A 10,353-nucleotide genomic window follows, 5' to 3' on the forward strand; every position below is an offset into this window, starting at 1 on the left:
GTTACTGTACTCTTCAGAGTGACTCGTGAATGCACCAGAAGCTCTGTCTCAGATTTCCTGCAGACCTCAAATGCAACATGCATTTCTACATCAGTTTAGAGCCAAGCGTGTGAAAGTCATGTCGGGTGATCTGCTCACAGATTTAAGTCTGTAAAGAATTAGACATTTGCACAGGAAGCTTGTGGAAAGACATGATCGAGCATTATTTCTACAACATAAGACCACTTTGACTCATATTTGAAGATCTTTTCTTGAGTGTACGGTCAGGTCATGAGTGTTTGGGCAGTTTTTGTTCTTTTGCTTCTGTAAACGACTACAATTTATTTAAAATAGTAAAATATGTGACTGAAATACAGATAACAGCTTGGCACAGGTTTGAAAACTGCACACAGCCGAGTGTGACGTGTGGGCGGAGTCACCGGTGTTTATTACTGGGACAAACAGATTTCCAGCATCATTGACTGGACAACCAAAAACGTTCTGTGAAAGCAACCCAAGACCCAGAATATTCAACAGTCGAGTCGATCAGCTGACCCCAAATCAGCTGATCATGCTTTTCACTTCCTGAACACAAACTGAGGGTTGGTGATAGACCCAGTGCCAGCTAAAGCAAAGGAGGGAAGGTTAGCATGGTTGAGTTCAGTTCTCTCTGGCTCTCTTCCAATGAGAGGACTGCTGTGATTTGACGCTTTATAAATAAAATTGAATTGAATTATTAAAACAAGTCTGTAGGTTCCCGATCATTCAGGGTTTTCCCGTCTCACATCTAAAAAACTTTTTCAAATCTAGACGCTGAACGATGGCGTCTCTATAGATAAAGCAGCTGACACTAGAGATTAAACGCCTGGGTCTCTCCGTGTCCACCTGAAATTATTTCCAAGTGCCAGCTATCAGCTACCAGATTCCTCAAACCAACCAGACTCGCACCTTAACCACGTGTCTACAATGAGTCATATGAAAACTCCCAGGACCAGCTCCAAGGGGACAACCCCAGTAGGGGTCAAATACGTGGGACTCCCCGTTAGCGGTTAGGAGTAAAGTCTTTTGGGTGAGAGCTGAAACATCCTGAAGCACCTCAAAGTTAATTAATCCAGTCGAGCCAAACTCTGTGACAGCCCTGGCAAATCTACACATCCTAAACAAATCTCTGCACCTGCAAGCCGCTTTGCAGCCCACCTTCTCCTATTCCGCCAGCCTGAGGAACTGAGCAGGTGTCAACAGGTGACATCAAGTCGGAGCCAATTACTGCAGGTAGAAATGATCATTCACCTTTTGTCTAAAGCCTTCCTGACTGATGCGATCCTTAAATGTGATTTAAGCTGTGTGGGAACATTGGAAGCATAGACAGGAAATGAGGTTTAATCACAAACTCAGCTCAGTTTGTCCAGTTATTTGAGTCTGAAAGTGGTGCTAGGGGAAAAAAGTGGTTAATTCAGTCATTTTATTAACGCCCTTTAGATTAACTCAACTCACCTCTTGGTCATGTCATTTTCAAATCTACAGTGATGGTGTGTCAAACACTCCTTTTTACTGCTCTTTTAAATATTTGTGTCCACACGATGCCGACGTGTGCGTTTGTTCTGGAGCGTTTATTAAAAAGTAATTACAAAACAAAAACAGCAAGCAGAGTTTGATCATCAGGTCAACACACAGCAGCTCATCGCGTTTCTAAGCATTCCTGTTTACTACAGCTACAGCTAACAGTCCACTTCGCACCAAGTCAACAGCTACACGTGTTCTGTCTCAGGTCAAAGGTCACCAGTGGCTTCCTGGAGGTTTTTGTTTTCTCCAAACAGGTGAAGAGACGACAGCAGAAGCACACAGAGAAGAAATGAGTTTAGATACGATTCGAGTCTTTTTGTTCTTCAAGCTGAAGGAAGTTTGAAATAAAAGGAACGTCCACCGGAGCAGAAGACTGAGACGCGATGTACAGATTTCCTCGTATTGCTCACGTCCTATTGGACAGCTTGGGATCAGTGGAGTACCCTGATTGGATAAAGGAGGAAAGCCTCCAGAAACTACAGATGGGAACACAACACACATGAAAAAAAACCTTAAAATTTATCTAAACTTTATGAAGAAAAAAGTACACTTTAAGGTTTCAGCCTGAAAATCCTCCATCGAACACGGTGCAGAGAAAAAAAGATTAAAAACAGATGGAGACAAAAAAAATTAAATTTGGATCACAAAAAAAACAAAAACGGAAAAATTCATGTGCCCGCATTCTCCAAAAGAAAAAAATTAAAGCATGTCAAACATAAATATACAAACACATTATGCATCTATGCACATCATCAGCCACGTTCGGGTTAGAAAATGATCTAAAAGTTTAAAGTGCAACAAAGAAACAATGAGAAATACTGATTGGAGAGCAGATACTGATTTCAGGGTTAATAAGGATTTTTTTGAGTCCCGACGGAGGAGCGCGAGTCCTGTCAGCTCATATCAGACGTCACAGCAGTCCAGACGTTTGGCCATCGTGTCATAACAGTCTGTCCAGATTTAAGACCGTCCTGTCCTGTAAAGTTTCCATCGGTCTTTGATCGCTTTTGCCGCTCCTGTCGTTGGCTAAGAAGGAAATAAATCCAGGAAGAGCAGCAGAGGCCTCAGGGTGCTGGCTGACACCCTGCAGCGACGGCGCGGCGTCCGTCAGGCCGTCAGCTTCAGTCGTCCTGCAGAGAAACGAGAGCGTCAGCCAGCAGTCATGTGACCCTTTAACTCACCATGTCCACACTACTGACAATAAATGTGAAAACATGTTGTTTCTCTTCATTTCGCTCTTTCTAGAGCTGATCACAAAGTTCTTACACTGTGAAGCGACTTCGTCAGCAGTTTACAAAGCATCCCGACAGCTCCTGCAGACTCTCCTCTAACGCCTCTGCACGGACCACAAATAAAACAGACACCTGTGCTGCCCTTACTAACCTCTGCTCAGAAGAAAACAAACTGGCTTTAAATATTTCTCTTGTGTACCGCTGACATTTTTTTAAACCACCTCCCAGTTTTTACCAGGAATTTAGTCTGGAAACTTTTTAGATGAGAATTATTACTGGTGCTCAGAGCAGAGTCTCCATCTACACCACAGAAATCTTCAAGTCAAAGAATCATTCAGGTGTGTTTTTAAAGATAAGTTGTGTGTCCTGAGCAAAGATCACGTCTGCGTTTGAACACCGACAGACGTGATCTTTGCTCAGCACACTGGCTTCCTCCAACTTCTACATGAAACGTACAATTAAAGTTAAAGAGTTAAATCTGGCCAATTTCATGCTTTTTACAGTCATGGTTCAAGAACCTCATGATAACACTTCCTGTTCTAACCAAAAACACAGAAACATGGAGGATTTTACTCCACAGTCATCGGGTCGCTGCTAATACAGGAAACAGCAGCACCTTTGCTAACGTTACCTGAAGATCGACTCTGAGGCCAAGTCTTCATGTCACATTTGTTCAATTAGCTTCTGGTAATCAATACGATCTCTCACCGAGCATTTCTGTCAAACGTGGTCCCAGAAAAACCAGCAGGAGTCAGTCGATCTACCGAGGCTGAAACCTCAGACTGAGCCTGACTGCAGTGTGAACGAGCAACAACCAGAAGTGTTCCTATCAAACTGACACAAACAGTGTTTTCAGATTTATCAGTGCAGACATGGAAGGAAGGAAGGAAGCAATCCCACAATCCTCTGCTCATCAGCGAGGACGCTCAGCCAGGCCACAGAGCAGCGAGGGGGAGGGACGGGATTTATCCGGACACCAGCGCACTCAAACACCCACCAACAGTCGGACGTCACGAGACCGTAACAGAGAGAGGCGGCTCGTTTGGTTTTAGCTGCTGCAGATTCAGAAATATGAGTAAATAAAAAAAGCTGCAGGTGTTTTTATCAGTTTCATCTGAGAGCAGCACAGAGAGGAGGAGGATTAGAGACGGGATCACACTGCTGGCCTCGCTCCATTAAGGACTAAATGCTTTATAAAAATAAAATAAAAAACCTTCCAGCTGCTTCCGAAGCCTCTGAGTGCTTTTACGTCTCCATAATGGCTTTTTGTAACCAGACCTGACTGAAACTGGAGATCGTCACGTGGGGTTTATCGTCCGTCCTTCTGGACACTAAAGACAACTTTATTTTAAAAATTAAACACCTGATAAGACCTGAAAGGAGCAACCGAGGCCATAAACTCACCAGGAAAGTATTTACCTGGGATACAAATCATATTTTCAAAGCACTTCTTTTTCAAACTGAGGAGTCGCCCCCTGCAGGTCATCAGAAAGGATGCAGGTTTAAGCTGCTTTTGCACTCAGTGCCTTCATCGTTTACCTTCTTTATTATTCCCAGATGTTAATGTAAGAATCATTTCTCATCTTTAATTTATCCAACTCGTCCTGCACCTCTCTGTCCTGGGATGAGATGAAACCTCAAACGTGTAAATTTCTGGTGACTTGAATTCCAAAAGAAGCTGATGAGTGATAATACAAGACTCCAGCAGCCGAACAGGCGACACACACACACACACACACACACACACACACACACACACACACACACACACACACACACACACACACACATTCTGTGGTTAGAGGTGAGGAGCATTAGATGGATGGTGGAGGAGACAGGGGGAGGGGGCACCATGCCATGCTGAGAGCTTCCATGCCAAGCTGTCCACCAATCAGAATACACCCCCACCTACCTGCCCACCGTCCCCCACCAATGGGCTGGCTCTGTCTACCTGTCTGTCTGCAAACCAACCAATCAGACCACAGAATGAGGACACAGAAGAAGAAGGAGGAGGACAGACTGACAGCGGGCGTTCCTGGAAAATTCCTCCTCCACTCTTACAGCTCAGACCTGCGATGTTCAGGAGTTATCATCATTATTATTATTTACGCTTTGTTTACGCTAAGCTTTGTTCTGATGTTGTTTCGGAGCTCGTCTTCATTTCCTCAGACTTTTTCTATTCTTTTGTATTTTTGATGCGACAAACGTTAAAAGCACGATAAGTGACGGTCTGAGACTTCATGCCGTGGCGAGAGGACGAGGAGCACCTGGACCTCACAGTCTCACTGACTCTCGCTGTAACGACTTCCTCAGAGGGTTTTAAATCCCTCTGCTGACACAGACGTCTGTGTTTGCACAGATAGTTTCAATGCTCAGAACCTTTCCTCTGTGAACGTGTCTTAAAGCGATCGTAGAAAACAGGCGAGAAGCTTCAGAAACCGAGCCGAGCTGCCTTTGTTACAAACACATACACAATCTCTCTGCCACTGATGAAACCAGCTCCATTATTCTGACTGTTCTAAGACCAAAGAAGCAGAGTTTCAAGTAACATCCACAGAATAAAATCATGGAGGACGGACTCTGTGAGCTGCATGTGTGAATGTCTGTCCCCTCCCACAGCCAGTGGCGTGGTTCCACCTCTGAGCACAGAGGTTTTGTGGTGCTGTGTCTTTACTGGGTTTTTTCCTGTGAAAACATGTGGAACTGGTTTGGAACATCGTGCAGTGGTTGTTAGTCCTCCACACTGAAGGGAGCCAGCTAGGGTGCTTTGGGGGTCCGACCAGAAAACCTGCAGCGCTGCAGGTTAACTGTTTCACCCAGGACAGAACCAGGACACACTGGAGAGGTTAAAGCTCGCAGCTGGGTGGAAATTCCCGAGAAAATGTCTGAAGAGAGGAACATCTGTTTTCCCCGGCCACTAAGGATGGATGGACAGACAGATGGATGGAGGCATGGGTGGATGGATGGACGGAGGCATGGGTGGATGAATGGAGTTGGGTGCCGTGTTGTTGGAAAAGAGATTGTGTCTCCAGGTTGTGCACGTAAACACAGCATGTGTGTTATCGCTGCTGCTCTGTCAGGGTCCAGCGGAGGGTTTAAAATCGAGCGGCGGACAGAAACAAGCGGACACACGGACGACTTCGGACGGAGACCAGTTCAGCAGCTTTCTGTTCTGGAGGGATCCGCTCCTGACCTTCAGCGATGAGCTGCTGGGTTTACTGGTGAGTTGAAAGGGAAGAATGTTTTCATGCTGGGAGTCTCGTAGAGCAGCTTTGCATGATTCACAGTTCAGAATAATCCTTTGTGTTCCTCTGAGCCTCGGTTCAGCCCCTCAGTGAGCGCTTGTGGCTGAGTGTGACCGGCTGCAGTTTGCAGGAGACCTCGTTCATATTTAAAGGAGCCTCCATGAGACTTTGAGGGCTGCAGGCGTCTTTGTGTTTGCATGGTTTCACACGCCAGTCAGACTCTAGTGCATCAGTGCATTACCCTTTTATTTCTGTTGTTGTGTTGCAGCCTCTGAACTTCATGTGCATGCCCACCACCTCCACCTCCTGCAGCACATTTCAAGAGAAAAAGTAGTTCAAGTGTGATCTGAGGTCTTATTCTTGTAATGTGTAAATAGTGAATCGTGTGGAAAACGTTCCTGACGTTGATGGCGTGGGATAAACAGGGTTTCCTCCTCAACATCTCCCCGTAGGAAAGGATGCATGTGAGAGGAAGCAAGGAGACAAAGGAGGAATTTTACATCTCTCACTGAGTCATAACTTCTGTCACCTGTCAGACTGCAGTGATGATGATGATGATGATGATGATGATGTTTGTTTACAGAAAGAGGGCAACGAATCACCACAGACAGAGGAGAGGGCGGAGCAAAGGGCGTCGGCGGGCCAATCGGACGACGAGGACAAAGAGAACGAGCCTGATGACGAAGATGACGAGGAGGACGATGACGATGGAGGAGGATGGATCACTCCCGGTAACATCAAAGAGGTGAAAATGGACTCCGCTGATTGGACGGCTCCAGCTGACATCAAAGTCGGCTGTCTCACCACCGACTTCGCCATGCAGGTAACGGATGCAGACGGTGCATTCGCTGTTTTTCACCTTCTGTCTAAAGGTTTGTGTGAATGGTTTCAGTAAACCGCTGCGTGAATAAATATTCTCCTGCTTTACGCCGGACTTCAAAAAGCTTTCGCTGTCTGTGTCCCAGAACGTTCTCATTCAGATCGGACTTCACGTTCTCTCTGTGAACGGGATGCTGATCAAGCAGGCGAGGAACTACATCCTGAGATGTCACGCCTGCTTCAAGTGAGTCCGAACAAAGTTAACAAAACCTCTTCAGGCTGAAAGGGAGGCAGCTCGAATCCGTTCCAGCGAAAAATACAAAACACGACATTTAAAACATTTAAATTTATATCAAGAGTAGAATAAAGGTGCTGAACAAGTGAAAATGTCAGGACTGCTTTATTAAAAGAATAAAGATAAATTAATACATAAATAAAATGGACAAAGTCAATGAAAGGAATAAAATAAATAAATAAATGTATTAAATTGCTGCTTGAGTAGGTTAAAATAAAAATAATAAAACACAGTAAAAATGATGCTTACATAGAAAAATATAATAAAGGTGCTCCAGAGATACAGATGTAAATAAGGTCAAAATAAAACATCATGTAAAAATCTGAATATAATCCATTAAAGTGGCTCTACACCAGGGGTGGGAGGGCCGGCGTCCTGCAGGTTTTAGATCTCACCCTGGGTCAACACACCTGAATCACATGATTAGTTCATTACCTGGTTTCTGGAGAACTTCAGGACATGTTGAGGAGGTCATTTAGACATTTAAATCAGCTGTGTTGGATCTAAAACCTGCAGGACTCCGGCCCTCGAGGCCTGGAGTTCGCCCACGCCTGCTTTAAGAAAAAGCACAGATGTTAAAGTGGATCAGAACGATGGAGCGTGGAGTGCAGGGTTGGAACAAACCTAACATGAGAGGACAGATGTTCCTCAGACGGACAGATGTTAGTGACCTGTCCTGTTCTTAGAGGCTGTAAGGAGAATAAAGCGAGGGGTTGCCCGTCCAGGAGCATTGACCTGTTAAATGTTTCGATTCCAGGACGACGAGCGACATGAACAAAGCTTTCTGTCCTCACTGCGGGAACAGAACCCTGAAGAAGCTGGCGGTGACGGTGAACGAGGATGGCAGCATGCAGATGCATTTCTCCAAAAACCCCAAAGTGTTGAACCCCAGAGGGCTCCGGGTGAGACGCGGCGTTTTATCACTTCTAAAATGACTCTGCGTTCGCATCTGCAGCGTAAATCGTTTTTTCAGACCGCTTCAGTTCTGCCTGAGTCGGGTCTAAACGTCCTAAACATGACCGCTGCCGTCTTGTGTTTCAGCACACGCTGCCTCTGCCTCAGGGGGGGAAACACTCCACCAACCCCCAGCTGGTGGAGGACCAGCGCTTCCCCCAGCAGAGGCTCTCCCGGAAGGCTCGCCAGAAGACCGATGTCTTCAACCCGGACTACGTCGCCGTTCTGTGAGAACGACATCTACAGCCGAGCCGCCAACCTGCAGATCAGAGACGGCCAGTGTGGCGGCGGCAGGAGGCGGGCCAACCCCAACGCCACCCGCAGGAAGTTCATCAAGAAGAAGTAAAGATGGCGAGCATGCATCGTGTTTAAATTAAAGGACCGGACCGTCATTTCCCAAATCATCCATCGGCTCACGTGCGACAGATTAACTCACCAGGTCTTCTGGTGCGTTCATGGACAGTCAGACATCCAAGACATGAGGATTAACTACAGCTCTAAACACGGTGTTCAAAGCAGAAGAGACGCGCGTGACAGCCAGAGGAAGTCGACACTCGGCGACACACGGGCGAATTAACTGCTGGCAGCACGAGTGACTCTAACAATACCAGCTCCAGATTATTACAGATTACATAGCATCCCTTATGGAACGAGCCAGAATAATAAATACATTAAAAGTGTGTGAAATTTCACATCGGTGTCTGTTTCTGCTCATTACCTCCACCACAGAGGCAGGAGCGCGCTCGGTCTGCAGGGCGGCGACGTGATACAGAGATTCTGCTACATATCAGGATTTCTGTGAGTGAAGAAGGAAGAAATAAAGCTCTGCTCCTAAACACTCGCTGCTGGAGACGTTTCTCCTCCAGTCGATTAGATGAAGGATGGCAGAGGTGGATGAACATCTGTAAGAGCAAACGGCAGTACTGAACGGACCAATCACGGTCACTCTGGGTTACACGGCTACAGCGTGCAGGTGCACATCAGGTTCAGGGTTTAAACAACGACTAAGGTGTAAATCCTCCTTCAAATTTTGCCAGACGTAATATTCTTATTAAAATATTTGTTTTAGAGAGCAGTGAAACCTTTCACAGCGAGTCTGCTTGAACTACGTTATAGTTTCCAGCTCAGTGTTTATGGCTGATCTTCAGTATTTTACATCTTTATGATAAAAACATCATCATGAGAAACATTTCTAACTGTCCTGTAACGTCGGGGTCCTGCACTGAAAAACGCAAACCGACTTCTCTGCAGTTTTCACTTTGTAAAGCCGGACCAAACGTGACCCTTCAGTGGGCTGCCTCTGGGGCCGAGGGCCACATGTTCGACATAAATAAACTTTATTATTGAACCTCTGCACCAAAGCCTAGTGAGGCTAAAAATAGCCTAAATTAATTTAAACGAATTACGTTATTACAACTAATGCATAGACTGGCCATGGGCATACCGGGCATTTGGTGATTTTTCGTTTTTATGGGCCGATGGTTTTTTGTTTGTTTGTAACAGTATAAACAATGAAAGGTGGTGGATTGGCCAGATGCTGGCAGATGTGTAAGAAGTTGTTTGGTGGTGGCTATGGCGGAGCTCCCACTGAGGCCAGCAGGTGGATGAGGGAAAGGGGAGGCAGGAGGAGGAGGAGAGCCCCGAGGCGGCCGCCGGTCCGAGTGTCAGGTGAACTGAACTTCAGGTAAGAAGTTATGACCTGCAGTCTATCTGGGTCAGATATGAACCAAGTTTAGGTGGAGTTTATTTTCGTTATGCTGACTTTTTACAGTCAGTTACAATAACTTGTACTGACAGAGTTCCTATACAGCTGGATGGGTGCTATGATGTTACTGATAGTGAACTTTACTTTATTCATAAGGTTAGTTAGTAGAGTTGCCAACCGTCCTGTAAAAACGGAATCATCAGAGAAAATATTACGCGTTTCGTGTTGAGCTGAGAAGAGACGCAGTTTGTCCCGGACTTCAGCTATAATGAAAAAGACACAAAGCTGGATTTATTCTGCGTCTTTACGCTGTTAGCTGCCTCTTCTTCGCTCATTCAATCATGAAACTGATCAATGATCAACTGATCGGCTTTTCTCTCTCGTTTGTTGATCGCCCACTTTGCGCCAGAAACAGGAAACCAGCAGATGTCGCGCTAAACAACAGCAGCACGTTTAAGCTGGATCAGCTGTTGTTAGAATTTATTTAATATTAATTTCTAGTATCAGCTGATGTTTGCTGGAGCCACAGCTGTAAAACTGCTGGTCATGATGTCGGTTTGG

The 10,353-nt window shown here is 45.7% G+C and overlaps 1 pseudogene across 1 annotated transcript; it reads left to right on the forward strand.

The window, feature by feature from the left end:
* Positions 1-5,583: 5,583 nt before the first annotated feature.
* On the forward strand, positions 5,584-8,779 carry LOC308398601 (RNA-binding protein NOB1-like; annotated as a pseudogene). Its single transcript, XR_013974805.1, has 5 exons — positions 5,584-5,995; positions 6,603-6,842; positions 6,985-7,082; positions 7,891-8,035; positions 8,175-8,779. The product of XR_013974805.1 is annotated as an RNA-binding protein NOB1-like (transcript).
* Positions 8,780-10,353: the final 1,574 nt, after the last annotated feature.

This window comes from Rhamphochromis sp. 'chilingali' (assembly GCF_963969265.1).
Source record: "Rhamphochromis sp. 'chilingali' genome assembly, chromosome: 6".
Taxonomy (NCBI): Eukaryota; Metazoa; Chordata; class Actinopteri; order Cichliformes; family Cichlidae; genus Rhamphochromis; species Rhamphochromis sp. 'chilingali'.